At 49.2% G+C, this 21024-nt stretch overlaps 1 protein-coding gene across 1 annotated transcript in view; it reads left to right on the top strand.

Moving 5' to 3' along the window:
* The window catches only part of LOC131283161 (protein apterous-like), a 56943-nt gene that overhangs the window by 27361 nt on the left and 8558 nt on the right, over nt 1–21024 (top strand). The window lies entirely within an intron of this gene.

The following is a 21024-nucleotide window of genomic DNA, read 5'->3' as shown; positions in this document are numbered from 1 at the left end:
CGAAGGCAGCCGAGCAAGAACAGCGTCCCGGCGGGCAGAGTGGGAAGCATAGTCGTAGGAACCCTTTTGGCGCGGTGTTCATATTTTATCTTCCAAAAACCATCTCGGGTGTCGCTGGACATCGCAGCATGCAGCGACGTGGTAACATGGTTACCATTCCTTACCCTCCCCCACCGTGCCGCCCTCTCCCGGGCACAATCTTCAAACATGTGTACCTACATGGGATATAAATAAAAGAGTTAGATAAATTTAATTTATCTTGATTTAAATATCATTTTCGCCCTGTGTCCCGCTCCGTACGCTGTTGGCGATGCAGGTGTCTGCGCCGAGGCAAGCGAAAGGACACCGGCAAAGGCGAACAAACCGCTGGAGGACGGGTTAAATCTTACAACTCACCCAAGTGCCTCAAGTGCCGGTTTTGCCGCGCTTGGCTCGGCGACACTATTTGGCGCACGTTGAACCCAGCGCGAACCGGACCGGTCTCCCGGTGACATCGTCCCCGGGACGGAAGGGAACGCGAAGGCGCTAAGCAAGCCAACTCGGGGCCGTGGGTTATGCTGGGCCATCTTTTTACGACGCCTTACAAGCCATGTTTTCATGTGGTGTGTGTCCTTACCCATGTTCTTCGGCCTCGCGGTGGCGGCTGAAGCTGAGGACGATGGCGAGCGGGGCGCTTTTTTCATCATCATAAATTACGGAAAATATTAATAAATAATACTTCAACCATGCACCGGGCGCGGGCACCGGTTGGCGACGTTCTAGATGGCCCGAACGAAAGCGGATACAGTATCGCATCCCTTTCCCTGTGTTGGCGACAAAATGGCTCGCGATATTTATACGATTCATCTTCTTCGCCAGAGGGAGAAGATCGGCAGTTTTTATTTCGTTTTTATCTTTGCTCGGTTTGTGCGTTTCCATTCTTTCCGAAAACCGAACACATTACATGGTTATTAAACAGGGCGAGATGTTTTCTGACATGTTCGATGTACGCTTCGGACGGTAACATGTTCATTTCCAGAATGTTATGGTTCAAGATGAGTGTCCTCGTTTTTCATTTTATTTTCAACATGAGTGACTCTAAATCATTCCCGTTTTGAATTTGATTAATTTTTAAAAATCTTTTCTAAGGTTTTAAATTAATTTTAAATCAATTAGGGAAATGAAAAATTACCTATTAATGTCTGCAGTCATAGGAAACTTTCGACGCATAGTCGATTTTATAAAAAAGCCTGTGATTTCTCCAGTGTACTTATGCACATTTACCTCGATAGGCAAATTGATCGTGGCATCAATTTCATTATGCAAACACAATACACGGCTTAGCAATCTCGCCCAACATCGGCGGACGATAAGCAGAACTGAACTTTCGCCCTCGCCTTCTGTCGATCGAGTGCGTAATCTATTCACCAACCTAGCAGCAGACGTAGGATGTGGAAAACCAAGGAGGAAAACTAAAAAACCCGCTTACGAATGGCGTGATTTGCTAATGTTGCATTAGCGCACATTAGCCTGTCCGCGATTCCGGCGCGGTGAAATCGTCACCCGCAAATGACTTACCGGCCGGCTGCTCATCACGTCACCTCGCGGCCTCCACCTCACATAGGCATTGCGTACAGCGTCGGGGAACGCGCAAGAAAAAAACGGCACGGCAAAATAAAATTAACGAAACGAATTAACGCACAGCTTTGACTTAATAAGCGATTTACTAATTTTAAGGCGGGGGCGCGGTCCCCCACGTGGTGTCGATTGATGGATTGGTCGTCGGTACGGCGTGCCGGTCACTCTCCGGCCCGGGCTCATCAGAAAGTCAGATAAGTCACCGTGCGTGAAATGAGTCTAAAAGGTTTTTTGTTCCCGTCTGCGCAGCTGATCGCGTTTTTTTCTGTGGGTTCTCTTGAGGGGAACCTTTTTGTAGGCCACGCGGGCGACAACTGTTTTTAGACCTGGAGGAAAAGTGTCTGGAAGCGTTGTTCGTTTTCCCCGCTTCCAGCTGGAAAGGGTGAGATAAGCTCGACAAGAGCTGACTTCAGAAAAAAACGGACGTAGGAACTAATTTATGCTACCGTTGGCCGCGAGGAGATTAACGTCACGTTTGTTTGGACGTCTTCTCGGTGGCGTTTGGTTCCGATGGCATTCGACGTCCGGTCACTGAGCGGATAGAAATGAAGCCATCCTCCGCCATGGTTCCCATGCTTGTGGCGGCTAGGTTTCCAATGAATTACGGCCCGAACTGAAGCTGCACACCGATCGCCTGCTGATCGGAGGATACCGGATTGTTTATTCCTCCTCCCTCTTCCTAGTATCAGTCGGATCAATAAGAATAACTCTCCCGAAGGTCCCGCAAGGTCTTCATCAACTGCCGCCACCGTTGGCGTTGGGAAGAACCCAAAAGGAGCTAGGGCCTCAAATCGAAGATCTCAACCTCCAGATCCGGTGGGGACGATCGGTTAAACCACAACCAACAAATAATCGTAATAATCATAATCAACAGTCATCAACGTCATCATCGCCGTCGTTATTATCGTCGTTGAGAGGAGAGCGGGTGCGCCGCTTTAGGCGACGGGAGCACCCCCGGGGGCAGATGAACGCCATCGGCACTCGCAGGCATGTATAATTGAATGTTGAAATGATAATTTGACTTCGCGATTGATTTTGAACGTGCGATAAAGAAGGGAGCCTCTCGGAGCAAACACACAGAACGACAAATGGAAGAGGAACTAATGGAACCCGATGTCCCGACGATGTTTTCCCTCCGATACCGGTGTCCGGTTGAGTTGTGTTTCCTTTCGGTGTTGACCCCGATGCCCTCACCGCCCCCTTGCGCCCACCGGGGAGTCCTTCCCTGGACCCTTCTCGCCTTTTGGGTCTTTTTTATTTTTGTTCAACTTCGCGCTCTTTGCTCACCGTGGCGTTACGAAATTCGAGACCGGGAAACCCCGGCAACACCTCGTTGCCTTCCTCATCACTCCAAAGGGGTCCTGCAGTTGCAGTTCAGTCGTCACCGACCTCGGGATGGACAAAACTGCAGCCAGCGAAGCAACCCTTGAGCCCTCGGGTTTTGGTTCGAAGGGCGACGCACGCAGATGATCGGAAAGGGCCGCCATAAAGTCAACGGTTATACTTTTGGTTTTGTTTCGGGTTTTCGGGGCAAAACCACCAGAAGAAGGTCCGTTGTCCAAGTTTATGGCCGCGCGCTCGTCGTCGGACTTCGGTTTCGAAAGGCGCCATAAAAGAGGCGAACGCGGGATCCAGTCCCGGGGGCAACCGGGTAATAACGGAGCTGCTGCATTCCCGGATGCAGGCCCGGTGCAGTCCTCGGGTGCGCCAGCGGAGTGGCGCCCTGTGTCGAGCGGATATGGATACGCCTCCGGGAGATTTTTGGAACTGCAGCTAGTGCGGGATTTGAGGTTTTCAGTTCTTCTGTGTCTTTCCCATTTATGATATTTGTTGTTGCATTGTGCCATTGTGAGCTGTTTTCGGGCGTTCCATAAATGTCCCTTTCGGGTGGCGCGGAGGGCGGCGGTAAAGTCATATAACTTTGATGATCGGTTTCCACTCAATGAGCGGCCTCTGCCCGTAGGCTTTAATAAATTCTCTTGTTCAAGATAAAGATTTTTAAATATTTTAGAGCCTTCCAAAATAATGCCAACGTGCTGTAAATTTCAGCTGTTCGCAATAACCGACACCCGAATGGCCCGAAGCCCTCTTGATCCCTCCACACATCGAAAAGTGAGCTGTCTGTCAGATGACAGGCATCCTTGGATGTTTTTTTCCTTCTCTCGATTCTCATGCGCTCACTTTTAGCATTAAATCATTGCTCTTTTGACTTAAACAATGAATGGGCTGCAAACAAAACAGTCAGCAGCCTTTTGACCATCGCAGGTGGATTGAGCCCTCGCTGTCGTCTTTTTTTTCTCGTCTCTTTCGGAAACCTCTAGCGATATCACGCAGGGCAGGGCCTCTAGGCCAGCCAAAGGGTACCCAAGTCGCGGCGCGGCGGATGATGGGCTGTAAAATTTATATACTTTTTTGGAAGACCGACCTGAACCTGTCAGAGCATGAGGAGCAGCATAAAACTGACGTCTCTAGCGAGGGGAACCTGATGTAGGCGAGGGTAAGAAGCGGAGTCAGCCGTACTGTGGATGTGCACCAGTTCGTGGAACAGGTCGTCTGGCAGTGTTCTTCCGCTGTTGAGATGTTAATCTTGCGTTAAACATGCAAGCATTTATTATAGGAAGTACTTTATGTGCATGATGGGTGCCCGAGCCATGGGTGATTGCTTTCTGGCATTGCGCTGCAGAGTTCCCCGTTCCCTCCCGTAGAGCTCATTTTAATTTACCACCAGTTTTGACTTAAATTCTTTGAATAGTTCTGCACTACAGAAGACTTTAACAACTGCTGTACTTTATTTATCTTTTCCCAAACGCATGTTCTCATCCAAGAATGGCTTTAAGATGTCGGAATTTTTAAGTCCCGATCCTAACTGTCGTGTCGTATGCCTTAACGTTGTTAGCAAAACTGCTATCGGAAATTATCTTTTCTAACACTGTTCCTCCATCAGGCATCTTTAGCATATCTCACAACGACTGAGTTCAAGTTGAGCTTATGCCACCATTCGGTGGAAGGGTGAGCTCCATTTAGCATCCAATACACCTTCTCGATTAAGATGTTCTACCAGTTAATGGCCCACGACAGAAACCGAACGGGAAAGCGGGACGTGCTTTGCTGCTTTGCAAGACGATATTCATAAAGGTCTTACGAGATCGTGCTGACGCAGACGCTGATCTCTACTTTTATTTTTGCACCAATGCGCACGTCGTGTGATTCATGGTCTTTTAACAGCTTTATGATGTTCACCCTCTTGCCACCCTCGCCTGTCATAACAGTGCGGACAGGGGGTTTGCGAACGGCGGCGGCCAAGTGGGATCGATCGAGTGACGGAAACGGATTGACAGAAGAGATTTTTCGCCCTTTTGCGCGGTTTTTTGTTTTCTGTACCTCGTCCGCACTGGTCCTTTCCCTTTTTCTTTCCCCTTACGCAAATCCATCTGGAAACGTTCTCTCGCTGTACCCGACTCCCGACGAAGGACGCAAGTGACCATCCTTTCCAGTGTTCGGCTGCCAGCCCGGGCATGATAAATGAGTCCGGTGACATTTTTCGATATGATTGATTTTTCTGTCAAAACTCTCTCCCTCTCTCTCCTTCTGGGTCCTGGCACAAATCTACACTTACCGGACCTTTGGTGACCGTTAGTGTGGCCATGTTTACGCTTTCAATATCATTCGCCAAACGATGACAGGTCGATAAAGAGCACTCCCTCTAGGGGCACACCGAGTGTGTGGAAGGAAAATTCCTTCTCGTTTGCGTATGGCTGGTGTGAACCGGGGCAGCTGGTATTGAAAGAAAAAGTTGTCACTGGAGTTGTTTGTTTTTGTTTTTGCATGTCATCATGCTTGCGTTGGAACCAGCTTGTTGGTGCAATCAAAACGATGTCAACCTCAATCCACCTTCTGGGACTTCAGCCAGTCTCAGTGGGTGAATGAAGCCGAAAGTAATAAGGAAATAAGGATGTTTTCGTTGAGGTCCACGTGGTAAAATTCCCAAGAGACCATTGAAGTGGTGTTAGAGTTTCATAAACTTGATCGGATTTTAAACATTTATGTACACAACAGTGAATTCTAAAGGGGACGGTGTTTATGTGTAATACTTCCTTTATAAATATTAATGTGTATTCAAACATCACCTGAGTTTTATCACAAAAACATGCTGGAAGATATAATCTATCCTGGTGCCTGAATAAATTAATATTCTTACACTCATTGTTGAATCTTGCAGATATTAAATGCAGTGTTTTGAACAAGTTCTTGACTATACTGTCATATTGAGGGAAAATGTCCAATTTTGCAGAGTCCTATCTTCGTTTTGGTGTGTTTCAGCTTTGCAATGGAACATTAGATGTCCGGCACTGAGGCCAATCGACCTTCTTCGCATCCTGTTATTTTCCCCGCCCGGCGCTCCAAACCGACTCTTTTGATCGGTAAGAACGATCGAAGCCGGCGAATGTCGGAGTAAATCGAACATGCGAGATAAAAACTTTGTCCAACTGGAGTAGAAGTTTTCCGCTCGGCACCGAGCTGACAACTTAATTAAAGGGCGCCGTGCGGAGTTCACGGGGCTGGGAGATGCACGACGTCAGGTGACACGAGTTTTACAAGCGCGACTTGTCGTGCTCCGTCCTGCCAGCTCGATCGGTTCTTGGTTGGTTCTTCCCGGTGGAAGGAATCGATCGGTCGTCGGGTGGCAAGTCGTCGTGTTATAAATTATGCAAAGGTGTAGCCCGTCCCGCTGGCGGTTGGGTATTCACGCTGGGGTGGTAAAATGTTCGGGAAAGAACGCAGGAAGAGAAAGGCGAGCCAGCTCCGGGGTCGCCGCTTTCTTTGACGGTTCTTGGGAACCCAGGTCTGGGGGACTCACGGGGCGCTAGGGCAAGAGCCGGTTTCGCCGACCAAACGGACGGTCCAATTTTGTAAGGGTTATGGCAGTTTTATGGCTTTTCGTTCCCAAACGTTTATGATGAGATGTATCACTTTTGGACGCACTTGGTCGCGCAGATCGTGAAAAGTCATAACGCCGCGGAGGTTCCGCCACGAGAAGGCGCTCCGTATCACGACTCACGGAATGGCGCCAAATTCTATGCCCACCGTGCGGCGGGCTTTCCGGGAGGGGAAAGCGTTGGTTTTGCGGTCGGGCACGTTTCGGGAGATGGTCCTCTGAAGATGATCGTCGGCGTTGGTAAATGGGCTGGTTAAGTTTTATTGGTCCCATAAAGATTTGATCAAATCACCCGGCCCGCGCCGACGGCTAAGGTTTTTGTGTCCGAAGGGTGGCAGTGGAGGGGAGAATCGGGAGCTTGGAGAGGCAGTGAATGAGATTAATGCGTGTCCAGACCAGGTGAATCGTTTTTGTTTCATTTGTTGTTCCAAGGCACAACCGAACGGGCCGTTTTGTGGGTGATGAATTTTTGTGCTAATTTAATGACAGTTATGATTATGCACGACAAAGTGCATGATTTGTTGCAGAGGTTGGCAAATCCATTAAAGAGGCTGTAAAAAAGACGATTAAATTCATGACAATAGTTTATACTTTTAAAAATAAATAACATCATAATTTTCATATTGATTCGGTTGCTTGGAATAAATTCCGTTTCATTCATAAAGTCATCAGATTGTTGTTGCCTTCCTGTTCTCCAACGTTCTGGAGATTCCATTCCATAAATCCATGGTCTCAAAACGGAATGTCTCCACACTTACTTCCCCTAACGCACGCTTATCTTCCCATATCCCCCGAATGGATATACGAACATTGTGAAGATTATTTCCCGCGTGATATTCCTGCCTGGTATCAAAGTGTCATTAATTGATGATTCAATTTTTGGGCCCCCGGGAGGCTCCCTTATGCGACTTTATGGTGAGCATTCTTCACGAAAGCCCGAAACAACCGCACGGAACGATCCGGTGGTCCGATAAGTAGCTCAAATGAAGCATGTGCTCCCCAAAAACAGTCGAAGACACAGAAAGAACGTTCCACAGGCGAGTCTCCGGTCGCTGCGCCAAAGTAAAGATTAGTGTCCGCAGATTAGGCGCTGACAGGAAATGGCTTCACTCCTTAACGGTTGCTAATGCGCGCCCGGTTCGGCGTCGGCCGGCTGCCGAAATGGGCTCTCCCATGGGCCGATCGGGTCGAGGAACAAATCGGAAATTTATTCAAATGTTCACCCGCGATCTTCGACCGCGAATGGTGGTATTTTCGGTTCCGTTCTTCCAATGCCGTTGGTTTTTTGGTGACAATCCTCATCCCGCAAGGTGAAGAATCGCGGTTGATCGGTTGGTGCTGGGTTAGAATTTATAGGATCACCGCCGGCGGTGGCAGCGGAATGTGAGGCATCGGAATCGCGAAACCTTATCTTGGTAGCGTAATCTTTGCGGGAGAATGTGTCCAATTCTGGACGGCCGGAGAATTATTGGTGCGAATCTCATTATGAGTCATTAATGGTGACTTAGAATTATCACTTCTTCAGGCGCGTAAGGCGCGGGAAGAATGGAACGAGTGGTAAAAGATGTCCGCTGTTCAAAAGAACGACCTATAAAATTTGATGCCTTCCCAGAGGCAATCCTTCTGGGATATACCGAATGGTATTCCTTCGTTTCTACCTTCTCGAGAGCAGCTGGCTCTAGAACCACGCTGTCGTTGTTGATCGTGCGCCAGTATAGCGCGTCCGACGGGCGGAGTTCGAGACTTCGGGAACAAACCGGGTCAAACCAGGATCTTGCCTCGGGCGATGGACAACCTATGGTAGCTGCCGCTGTATGTTCCCAGCCCTTGGGAGTCTCAATTGACACCAGAGCGGAAAAAACACACTCACTCCCGTGCTCTGGGGCGTTTCCCGCCCATTTCTCAGTGTGAGAGACCGCCGACCGTACCTGGAAAGCTGCAGGACTCTTTGGGACCGGGTTTGATCGGCGGTCACAGGGCGTTTAGCCCGGCGCAAACCCCTCGGTGCGGTGCGATTGGACAACCCGCAGCGATAATACGACGGTATCGGAGCGTCGCTTGTTTATCCTATATCTCAATTACGTCGAGGGGCTTGCACTGCTTGGGGGAAAAGATGGTGTCACTCAGGGGCCCCGGGAAATTTATTCGGGAAAAACATATTTTCCTGTTATTGCAATCCATTGTGTGGCGGTTGTTTTCGGTAGGACGAGCTCGATCCCGGGCTCCCGAGTGTTTGCGTTCGCCCCTAAAGCGTTCGCTAGTTCCGTTTCGGCGGCGGGGAACAGGATCCGGGATGTAGCGTTGGCCAGCGGGAGGTCTTTTCCTGCCTGTATGCAAACAAAGCATGAAAACACACCTAACAAATACCCGTTCGTCCGAAAAGCGATCGACTGACACAAGAGGGGTCATGGAATAAATTCGATAATTACGGTATTTGTTTAAGGATAAACACTGTCACGCATGATTTCGAAAAGGGATTTCGTGGGCTTGGCTGGCCGGTTCTGGCTCGGTTGACAGGAGGGGGTTTTCCACTATTGTACCGAGCAAGGCCCATCGATGCCCGATGGGAATCGAACTGCGAACTCGTGGAAAAGTGTTGCGACTGCGGTTTCGTTTCGGTTACGGCAAAACCCCGTCGATCGGGAAGGATTAGTGACTCGAGGGCATGTTCTGGTTTTTAAAATGAATTTTAGAACTTCAGCCAGTAACGGAAAGAAGTAAAAATCTGACGCCGGATATTCATGTAACAACAACTGCCCGTTCTGCCCATTTAGGTAACGTGGAAGACATAACAATTTAACAGCTTCATCAAGAGCAACGTTTTGCTGATGGCAGGTCATTACTTTTTCCTTAACTGACTCCGATGCCCGGTTGGCCGACATGTTTGGAAACGATGCGGTTTTATTGCCGTCTACGTGATGCTTTTGAGCGTTTTGAGTTTCGTTTTGTTTCAATATTTTTACGATCGTTGGACATATTTGGACCATCATTCATATATTCTACCCCCAACCCCGGCATCCCATCCCGTTGCTGAAATGGTTGAAAGAATGAACCGATTGCATCGCGCGATACGATGAAATGGCAAGAACAAAACGTGTAGTTGTTTCACTCATTATTTGCATAATCAGCACGTTTCGCCAGTGGGCCATAAAATGCACTCCATAAAGCGGGACTTGCACTCCCGGGACCGGCGGATGTCTGCTTGACGTTTATTTTCCCTCAGCGCGCTCGTTTTTGCTCGTTTTGTTTACGTCCACTCCGACCGCGGTCCGGGGGGGGACTTGCGCACCGGGAGCAGGACGACATAAAGCACAGTGGGCGTACCGGCCGCTATCAGCACGAGGCCTGCCTACTCGCTGAAATCAAAACTCGGCGATACCAACCTGCGCGGACACTGGTGTCCCCCTTTTATGGCGCCTCAACGATATCTTGCGCAAATCGTAATCGGATATCTTCGCCGTCCTATGCGATGATCCTTATCGGATTCCCCGGGTCCCGGGTTGATCGGTGGCGGGATAAGGCAACCCGTCAGGTGGAAGTACAAGTACCGCAAATCCCGCTCCGAACACGTGTAAATATATCATCTGCAACGATTGCGGTTTTGCGAGAACCCGGAGACCTGGGGACCTTAGCCGCAAACGCGTTCTTTTCCCCCGTTCGCGAGATCGTCATCGGCGGATCGTGGGTCCTGGTGGTTCTTGATTGTGCGACCAAGTGCCATCGCGATGCGTTGGACAGACGTCTTGAACCACAGAACAGCGCACGGCAGTGTCCACGTCCACAAAGTATGATTTATGCGTACTGCAACCGTGCAGTTTATTACGAGGTTTTATCGTTTCGGTAGGCATGTATTAAAACAAAAAGGGAGAAGAACACAAGTTGCAGGTTTTCACTGGTTCCTACCATCCCACCGGAGAGGTCAGAAGAGCCGGCAGAAGCGCGATGCGATTGTTGAAGATACTGCCCGCGATCTACTTGTACGGTGATGGACGGTTCGGTCATGGTGGCGCATAAAATTCCCATCCACACTTTGTGACACATCGGTGCGTGACCGTTCTCCGGACGGTGCCTGTCGACGTGTCCCATTTGAGTCACGATCGGTATTCGCCGATTAGGGACCCCCTGAACGCGGGAATATGGACGACCTTGCCACCTTTCTTCGTGTGGACCGCTCGCTTTCTGTCGCCAAGCTGATCGTGCGAAGGTATCACATTTCTTTGGTGATAAAAAAAAGACCACGAGACGGAGGGAGAACGGGGAACGCGCAGGTCTCGTGCGGTCAAAAATGCGTTCAAACTGCGGCCAGCTACGGCAGAGGTACGCCACTGGGAACAGGAAAATCACCCAATAAATTAAACCCGCCGTCGACGGGACCTGACAGGAGCAAGATTTCGTCTCACCCGCCTCGAGAGACCCTAGGGAACTGCAAATCCTTACGTTTTCGAATGTGTTCAAAGCGGAGACTGTGTGTGTCGATGACGTTTTGTCTTTAGCCACCTTTCGAAGTCACAGCTGTAAATCAGACATTTTACCGTCCGGTTGCAGAATCGGTAACGGACCGATGGGACCGTTTTACGATGCGTGTCAGCGTCCGATCTGTGGTCAGCTATTGGGGCGAAGACCCATTATCAGGAAACGGTCTGTTTGATGAGAGATTTAAATGCCTATCATTACGTACCGACGTATAGCCCTAGCTTTTAATCGCTCGAACGTTCTATCAAATCTCCCAATTCGGGTAGTTTTCGTTTTCTCCTGCAGGCTTCCAGAAGTGAAACCGTTGCTAGACTCTTTTGCATCTGGCGTTCTGTGTCGGGAATGAAGGAGGAACCATGGTTGGAACCCCTTCGGTTCACGTTGATACCGAAATGATTCCATAGGCTTTATTTATTATTCCATATAGCATTCATTTTTATTTCAACGCCTGTTCCCGGGTGACAGTTTTGCCGAGTTCTGTCACCCGACGTCAGTGTTTCGAACTCCCACTCGTCTTTCTCTCGCTCAACCTCCAGCTACCGCAGTAGCCTTCGATGAGGAAGTCACCGAATGGCTTTCGGGAGGACGCCATTGACTTTTCGACAGGTTCACAAACTCTTCTGGCTGCCTTCATCGATAAACGCACGACCGAACGCTCCGCTTGTTCGACAACGTCCTCCCGAGACGGTGAAGACATGGACGTTTGTCTCTTCCTCCTTGTGTCCCACCTTTCTTTCCCCCCTCCCAAAGGAGAGATATCGGCAGGAGCCGGGACCCCGATGATCATACGGCTCTGTAGTCGGGCGTTGTGTCGTTTTAGTGAGTTGTTTAGCGTTTATCAGTTTCCCATCAGCATCAGCAACAGCAGCAGCAGCAACAGAAAACCCTCCGCCAGCTAGCGTCCCTCGGTCCCCCGGGCCGCCTCTCCCGGTGCGACAGATATCATCGGTATCGGTCTACACCATCGCGGGCGCGTTCCTTATGTTCACCCGCTTCTTGCCGTGTTCCACCCCTGCCTAAGCTGCTGAGTGTCGTTGCTGAGAGCTGACAGGTTGGCCGTAGTTCTTAGGTTTCCACCACCCGATCCCGACGAAGGGTTCTCCATCTTAGTGTGTGTGTGATTTTTTATTATCATTTTATAAGAAAATCAATAAAAAATATCTTAATTTTAGATCTCCTCGAATACATTGCTCGGGCGTTTGGGAAGTCGTTCCCCGTCCGGTTCGCGTTTCCCCCCTCCGGCGACCTTCCCCCTCTCTCCTGGTCGCCGAGACTCACCTAATGGTGATTTGTGTTTGTACGCGCGTGTCCCGTGGTGGCTGTGGAGATGGAACTGGACGCGGGATCGTCCTCCCGGTGGCTTCTCCACCATAGCGTACCTGACTAAACGATGAATATGCCTCCGTCTCGGTAAACCTGCGCGAAGGAAAACACCCGTCCCATCACGGTCCGGTGGCCCAGCAATCGTTTAGGGAAATAATTTACGGTTATTATTGCGCGCCGGGCGATCCCTCCGGAGGAGCTTTGGGGAAGAAATAAACCTCGGTGGGGGAAAATAACTGCTCGCGATCAGGCCCGTGGTTGGAAGATTTTCCTAGATCTGGTGTTGGATTGTTTTGTAGATCGGGCGACGATAGGGTTCGCCCAAAGTGATATAGTGGTTTTCCGAGACTTACAAGAACTCGTGAAACTGGAGCCCTTCGCCTGATGTCGCAGCTTTCGGGGGTTTAGCTTTCGTTCCGGGAAATTGCCTGGCCGCGGCCGAGGCGTGGGAGAGTTTTCGAACAAAACGTTGGCTCGTCGCGACACTGAGGCGACACTGTTGGAGGTCATGTTTACATGATGAGGTTGAACTTTAACCGGAATCGGTGAATGTCGAGTGGGACCACCTTTGACCAGGTGGTTTATTTCTCCATCGATTTACCGCTGTGCCTTCCTGTAAGATATATGAGGCCTTTAAACGATCCCTTGGATGTGCTGCTTTTTGTGCAATTAATCGGCAAGTCCTTGAGCGCAAGATTTACACCTGTGGCATGCGGCCCGACGCTTCGGTGCAGAACGTGGTGTAGAACAAACTCAGAATGTGACCGTTGAGTGTTTAACTCGCCTCTTTTACCATCTGAATGTTTTTAAACGCCGCTTCCTCTGTGATACTTACCGTGACCGAGCAAATACACGACGACAGTAAACGCCAAACTCATAGGCCATTGCGGCGATCGTAAAGCGTGTGCGCGCGCGCGCCCGCACACGCGCACTGATCCATAAATTCCGATGGCGGTAGTTTCGCGAATATGACCGCGTCGTCAGTGTCATCGTAAAGTTGTTACTAGGCCTTGCGATAGGCCGTCGCGGCTCTGATTCATGGTCCGATGGCAAACGGCCAGCCGTACGGCAACCTGGCGATATATCTCAGGGTCCGTTTTTCCCTCCGGTCACGGCTATTGGGGACAATATTTGGTGACCGTTCATTTATTTTTCCTTCGCTTCAAGAAGTGGCTGTTGAAGTCGTTTCGTATGTTTTTCTCTCTGTTTCTTGCCACCGCCAAACAGTTGTCGGAGAACCAACTTACATACATTAATGACCATCGATCGCGCGGAACTTTATGTAACTTTCAATACCCATTTCATGTAAGAGCAGCGCCGGGTATTTTTATTTTAGTTCAAAAGAAGTCAAAGTAGAGTGTCGCTTACTATAAAAAGAAGCAAATAGACCAACGGTTATACAACATAAGAAGCGGTTATCCTTCAGTGAGATGAGCTTGGTTTTTTTTAAACTGGAAGAAGAAATCCTTGCTTGAGGGCAGAAGAACCTCCAAAGCGGTTCCATCACGGTGTAGATTCGGAACGGCATTCCGTGGCGTTATGCGGGACCATTTAGACGCATCTTGGGCACATTTCCGAAAGTCATAAAGCTTAAATTTACGACAAATAAATCATTCCCGGTCCGGAGCAGCAGCAGCAGCAGCAAATAAAAAGAGTCTGCAAAATTTAAAACGAAATGAGCTAAGCGGTTGCGGCCATTCTGCCCATCGCAAGGCGAGCCAGTCTGGCAGTCAGTCATTCAGTCTGTTAGTCGGTGTTGGTCCGTTGGGGCATGGATAAATCCAGTCGAAGTGGGGGGATCCGCTTAGCATGGGCATAAATTCGCTTCGGTCGGTGGAAAAGTGGAAAAACGATGATGATACCTACCTGCACCCCACTGCTTCAGACCGATGCGTTGTCTCTGTCTCGCGCCCCGGTTGCGGTTGGCGAGATCTTTTTTACAACCTGCAGGCTAAAGCTGCCAGGAACGAAAGCATGTCGGAGATCGGTTCTGCCTAACCGTTTGTCGCCTTAACGCGTTCGAGGTTCGCCCGTTGCTTGCTTGCGTTTCCGTAACCGGAACGAATCCGAATCACCTTCCCCCCGACCCCCACCACCTCCAATGCACTCCAATGCGAAGACGAATGTCGTCCAGCGCGAATGGGATTATGATGAATGCTTGCGCCCGAGACATTCGTCTTCCGTGAACGGGTACATGATTTACGGATATCTCAATTTAGATATCATATTTTACAGTTCGCCACCCTTCTGCCACTCATGTCCGCCGCCACCGACACGGGGCGGGCTGGACTGGCCGAACGGGGATGATAAATTTCCTCCCGTAGCAAGCAGTGTTTCTGTGTGCGTATGGTTTGCTTTCGGGCTGGGTTGTATTATTTTTTTTTTCGTCCTCTCAACCCTTCGCAACCACGAATCTCTGGAGGGAAATTTGATCCTCTCATGTTCTGTGCGCCTTGTGGGCTTGGCTTGGCGGCGCGTCTTAGCCGTTCTCGTAGGAACCGATTTCGGGTTTCTTCGCTTTCCACCAACCAATCAGGACGTTTGAGAGGAGGGGATAAAATATATCGTCCCTACGCGAGGGAGCTGCACCGGGTGTAATTTTACTTCCCCGATTCCCAAAGCTACGAAGCCCGCAAACGCACAAACAACGGAAAAGAAGAGATCCCTCCGAACAAACACAAGGTACGGCGTAAACCGGGCTATGCGTTCGCGAAAACGGCGACATGTGCGCTGTTTATAAATCATTTTCCAAGCAAACACATATAGGCCGAAGGTTCCCCACAGATGGGTGAAGACGACACCGGATGGTGGATGGTTGTAATGTTCTGTTCCCGGAATCAGAGCAAATTTTTCATCGGAATAACAAATAAAAATGCCATTCCTTTGTTGTTGTTCTCGTTTGCGTTTAATTTTCTTGGCGTCACATTCTTGCGCTAAACATCCGAATGGAACGGAAGAAGCTGCTTCTTGGGAGCTGCTTTGGCACCTCGGGTCTACAATACGTGGATTTAGAAATACTTCCCGTTCAGTTGGTATGAAGACAATTTGGAAAACCGTTGAAACGATATTGGGGCACATTTGATGGAATATGAAAAATTCGCGGAACAACCATTTAAGATTGACAATTCCGCCTTAGCAGTTTTCCTGCGCCACTGCTGCAACATCGGTAGTTCAGTTATGCTAATGAGCCGCGTTGGAATGGCGCTTTCGTGGAATTCGGTCGGCAAGGCCGGTAAGTGGTACCACAAAGCAGCCCGACACCGCGTGTGCACACAATGCGCCCGAATTTTCCACGGAATCCTCGCAAATGATCCATCATGTTTCGGCGGCAATCGCACTGAGCCGCGAAATGTGTACCCGGAATGCTGTGTGTTCCTTCCCGCGGAACGAAATGACGGCGAATTCCGGTTAGCGGGGGCCCGACGAGTCAAAATATGATGTGCAAAATGCAAATGCAGCGGTTGCACTCACTGTTGGTTCGTTTGTTCGTTTGTTTTCGTGAACGGAAATAATGATGTCGAGTGGCATGACCGCATGCTGCGTAATGTGAGACAGCGGAACAATGAGTTGGGGATGATTTTCGTTTCGTTGTGATTTGTTTTAATTTGTTCCACAAACACATCAGATTTAAAGGTGTATAGAGAACATGTCTAATATCCCAAGTTTTTCCATATAGTACAGGCATTTTCCCCAAACTTTAACTTCCCTTTGATTAATGACGGTGTGAAGGCTCATGCAATTTTTCCACTCCACACCTGAATGTAATGTTCACCCACCGATAATTCATAAACCATCCTCAAATACAACCAACATGACAGGTTTCCCCGCGGGCAGCTTCTGCCGGCCATCGCCGCGCGCATATCGTATAATCGACCGAACGACGAGAACGATTTTGACAGCTTTCGACCGCGAACAACTGTGAGATAGTCAAAACAGCATGAAACGGGAGCGACACGTGGCGCTGGTCGTGGTTTAAACTGTGGAGAAAAAACCGCAGCACCGTAAAACCGAAAGCAAAAACCTAGACAGCAAAAAACGGAAGCGGGCCGGGGAGGGAAAAGCAGGCATAAACAAAACACTGTGACCACAAGTGAAGAAAAAAGAGCTGAAAATTGAAAAATTATGCAAATTAAATGTTAATTTTATTTAATCAACGAGTAATTTATGAATATATGAAAAATTTGAATAAGAGAGACGACAGAGCGCAGCGCTCCGGGGTTGGAAAAGTCGATGCGCGAGAATAAGGTAAAAAAGCTAAAAACATAACAACAAAAAACAAGGAAAACCAAGCGCACCTTATCCAATCGCCAAACGTTACGCGCGCCCAGCAAATCTTCGCCGTGCATGTGGAAGTGTTATGTACGATTGTGTGTCACGATGGGAAGAAGTTACGTTTCCTTCGTCCAGGAACACCTTTCTCAGAGACGCACCGAAGTTTGGGAATATCGGCCGGTGAATGGGAATAGCGGCCGCAGGAGCTGAGGAGAAGGTTCTCTCCCAGCGGACCGAGGGACGAAGTGGTAATCAAGGAAATATACGAGGACAGCCCGATACTACTCATTTGTATTCTGAGCTTTTAATAAAGATAAGAACGAAAAACGAGAAATGGCTTCTAGTGGGCCGGTTGATCTTATTTTTCCCGGCTCTTGTTGGTTGATTCTCTTTTTCGGCTGCACGTTGGTGGCAATCGCCCGGCTTCGGTTGGGCATTCCTCTGGGAAAGTAAATGACTCTGTTAGGCGGTTTCGGGGGAATATCGTCGGATTAAAGGATAGGATTCTGCTTACAGGCAAAAGGAACGCACCGGAGTTGAACGGGTGCTAAGTGGGTCAATTAATTTTTTCGGACACCATCGATTTATTTCCGAGCTTCGCAGTGTTGCAATCACGAGGTGTCACGCTCTGGCTACTCTTCCGTGGTCCTATTTGGTTGCTTTCTTTCGTTCTCGTTTTGGACGGTCTTGTACTAGTCGGTAGTTATCAATAATGTGTCAAATTTAATAAACGACACGCGGGCTGAACGGGACCTAATTTATGAAGCGCAGAATACGGTCTGTCCGGGGGACGCAATCCGTGCTATCGGCCGATGATAAACCGAAGCTCGTCCAACGCACCCTCACTATCTCATAATGTCCACCAATGGTTGTGCACGACAATGTCCGGCGAGCGCAGTTCCATTGTGTATTCTTTTTTTTTGTAGGTTCCCCAAAACGTCCTAATCATCTGTTGATAGAGAGGTGAGCGACAATTATGGTAATTTTATTGAGCATCCAATGCTCGAATGGTTATGGATTCGATGAAGCAAAACTTTTCGACAACCGGTGGGACCGTTTTTGGGGCCTTTCGTGAGTCTCATTTGCCTTCCGTCTGTTATTTTTAATGTGTGAAAGATCCCACGGGTTCGATTAATCACGGCCAACTTTTGGGGGGACTATCTCGAATGTTCTTAGCGAGAAAAATGAGAGATTAAGATAGCTTGCCAGCGCGATATTGGATGCTTCTTTTCGCTTCAAACGAAGGTAAAAATCGATCAGCATCCTACACGAATTCGGGAAGTGGTTAAAAGTGAATGTTTACCGTATGTCGAGCCATTTTGTGTGTCGTCAAGCCGGGAGATGAGTGCCTTTGTCTCTGTCGAGAAGTGAATAAGTTAGGCAAACAAGCTTCGGGGTTTCGAAAATGGCCGACAATTGAAAAAAAGCGATGGTGGTTGCTTGTAACAAGAAATTATTCCGTTAAAGCCAATTAGTAATTTTCCAGACTACAAGAAGCAGATGTGAAAAATCTTTCTTGAATTATATTTCTGTAAATAGGTAACTGAAGTAGTGTTGTCCATTTAGCTTGCACAATACTGTTTGGCAAATCAAGGTACTTAAAAGCCGTGTTTGGCAAACACAATCTACAAATATTAAATATTTACTCTGCAAAGAAGAAAGACTCCATTAATTGAAGGTGACGAATGGATTTGCATGGCAATTTTCTTAAGTGCGACAAATCCCGCTGATGCTTTGCATACTTGTTGTTTCCATTAAAGTCATTCACATCACATTCACCGGATCGAGTACCGAGCTATTCTTATCGAGCACGAATACGGCAGGCCTTATGCCCGATAGTGAGAGTTTATCATGCTATTTTTACCCCACCGCAGCACATGTTCAACGTTGGCATCAATGAAGAAGTGAACGACACGTTCAGATTCCCGGTATTCCTAGCCGCACTTCCCACCGTGGTTTGTGAAGGCCAGATCTCGATCCCGAATGGCAGATTTATGAATGAACCACTGAGTGTTGGCCACATGTTGGACATAGATTTCGGGTGCTTTGTTTCCCACCCAGCTACCTCCTCCCTTGTCTACTTGTGTTTTCTATTCACACTTGGCGAAGATCGACCCGCTTGGGGAGCCCGAGATTCCGGGCGGACTGGCAGATTCAAATCTGTTTTCCACCACCCCGACGGAACTGTCCGTCAGATGGGTTTTTTTTCTCTCTCCCCGGGTCGAGGTGAGCCATAAATAAGGAAATTTGTTAGCCATCAGGTCGGGTTTCCCAACGAGCCAAAATAAAAAAGCAAAACTAAAATGGTGGAGCAGGAAGCGAGCGGATCGAGTTCCGCGATCGAACAGAGAACCCCGCGGGACCTCTCGCGCGTTCAGTTATGAGTTATGATCGCGCCCGAAGTATTCGCACGCCGTTCGCTGTCCCCAAAGTCGTTGACGCATCCGCGGGAGCTTGCGCGATTCGCTGTCGGGGTCAGGATGGGGTGTTTGCGCCCTTTCCCTTTCCGTCCCCCCCAGCGAAAGAAGGGAGCGTGATGAGAGACAGGGAGGTTACGCGAATATCGCGCGCGTCCCAGCAGGCGATGGACAAAGCCGGGGCCACGGAGGAAGGCAGGTTTCGCTGCGTTCTTTAGCTACTTCTTCAACGAGGCGCGGGTTTCCTCGGTTCTCCCTGGGATAAGATATACAAACACAGTGTCCCACTTTACCTACAGCCACCCGTCACAACATGGGGCTCTGATTTAAAACTCGGTGACTCCGTCAGCGGCAGCGTGGAGCTGAACCGAGCAACAGGAACAGGGCGGTTGTGCGTGCGGCGATTGCCCGATGCGATATTATTGAAATTTTTACGACCAACAAACAAAACATTAAAGACCCCATATAAGCCTGCTAAAGAGCCAGCGAGCGATAACAGTAAAACCCAATATTTTATGTCTCTATTTATGAATATCTGCCCCGGCCTGCCCGCTACCCCGGGACCGGCTGAAGTTCTTCGTACTTAGCGGTTCTTGCGACTTCTTTGGGACGTGAACGAATTGTCCTTCTCCTTTGAACTTTCCTTCGGGAGCTTCGCGAAGAGTGTGCATTCGAAAGCAGAACTCATTTACGCGACGGTGCTAAATGCTGTCAAAACCTCCTGGCTGGTAGTTGCGTCCGGCAATGTTCGATCGAGTGCCCGCTGCGTTCTTCGGGTCCGCGATCCCGCGAGGGCGAGTGAGTGAGTGTATAATTTTGCATCCAATTTCGAGCCACGTCGACGTAGGACTCCGTGCGGTGATGCGGTCACTGCAGGTGTACACGATCGTTAACTAACTTCTCGAGGTCGAGTTTGAGTTTCGGTCGGATCGCCGCGGGGGTGAGGGGGTGGGCAATTTTATAGGAATATAGATTAAATCATAAGATCATAAAATCAGCATCCCCAGCGTGACGAGGCACCCTCCGAGGGCGGCTATCCGCTCGGAGTTCACTTTCGGCTACGGAACGCAAAGAACGGAACTGTGTTGTCGGTGGCCAGTATGGGTCATCCCGGGGCAGGGGGAGAAGGGTTAACCACAGCAAGTGGTGTGCGTCACCTTCGTCTGCGCGTTGTCGTTGGGGAACTCAGGAAAGCATAAACATCGAAATAAAATTTCACTCGTAAAAACGCGACGTCCTGCGGTGAATGCGAGTGTGGTTCGTCCGGACATTGGGAGAGTCCGAGCTCGTGGCTATACGCACAATGCACACAGTTGGCGTAGACATGGTTTACGACGCGGTTTAGCCCAGGGTGTCCTTATGGAATTTCGTGTAGGTCGACCCGATCGCAGGCAGGGGGAGAATAATTTGTCTGCGATGGCATAGAATATTTTAATAGACATGATTTTGTTTACGGTTAGAGTTAACGGTTAGAGGTTCTTTATGCTCGCGAATTTTACTCGCGAATAGCAAATGCTTATGAACAAATTCTCCTGAATAGTATGTTTACCTAAGAACGCAGGCGATCTTCACTAGCACGCAGCAGTTTCCATTTCCTTTTCGCTGGATTTTTGTCGAAAGAACCGTTTTTCTGATCACCGACAATACACTGTCATGCTTATCATAATTCATCGCGGTTACAACGACGCGGCACTGGGTTTGGGACGTTACGCAAGGGTGCGCCGTGGTTGCAAATGCAACGATCCTCGCCTTCGTCATCCATCCTGTAGGGAAATGTCGTAGGGAAATGGCGTCACGGCCCAAGAGGGAAAACATTCCGGGACCGCCTACGACATAAATTTGGAAACGTTCCGTTTTTCCACCGAACTGGAACGGGGTTCCCGAATGTGGCATGTATGCTCTCCCTCACGTTGTTTCATCTGTTTTTCCCTCGTTGTTTTTTTCCCGGAATTTCGGAAGACCGCGTCGCTGGTGGCCCCGGTTTCT

The sequence above is a fragment of the Anopheles ziemanni genome, chromosome 2, assembly GCF_943734765.1.
Source record: "Anopheles ziemanni chromosome 2, idAnoZiCoDA_A2_x.2, whole genome shotgun sequence".
Lineage (NCBI taxonomy): Eukaryota > Metazoa > Arthropoda > Insecta > Diptera > Culicidae > Anopheles > Anopheles ziemanni.
This window is presented reverse-complemented; position numbering and strand designations above follow the sequence as displayed.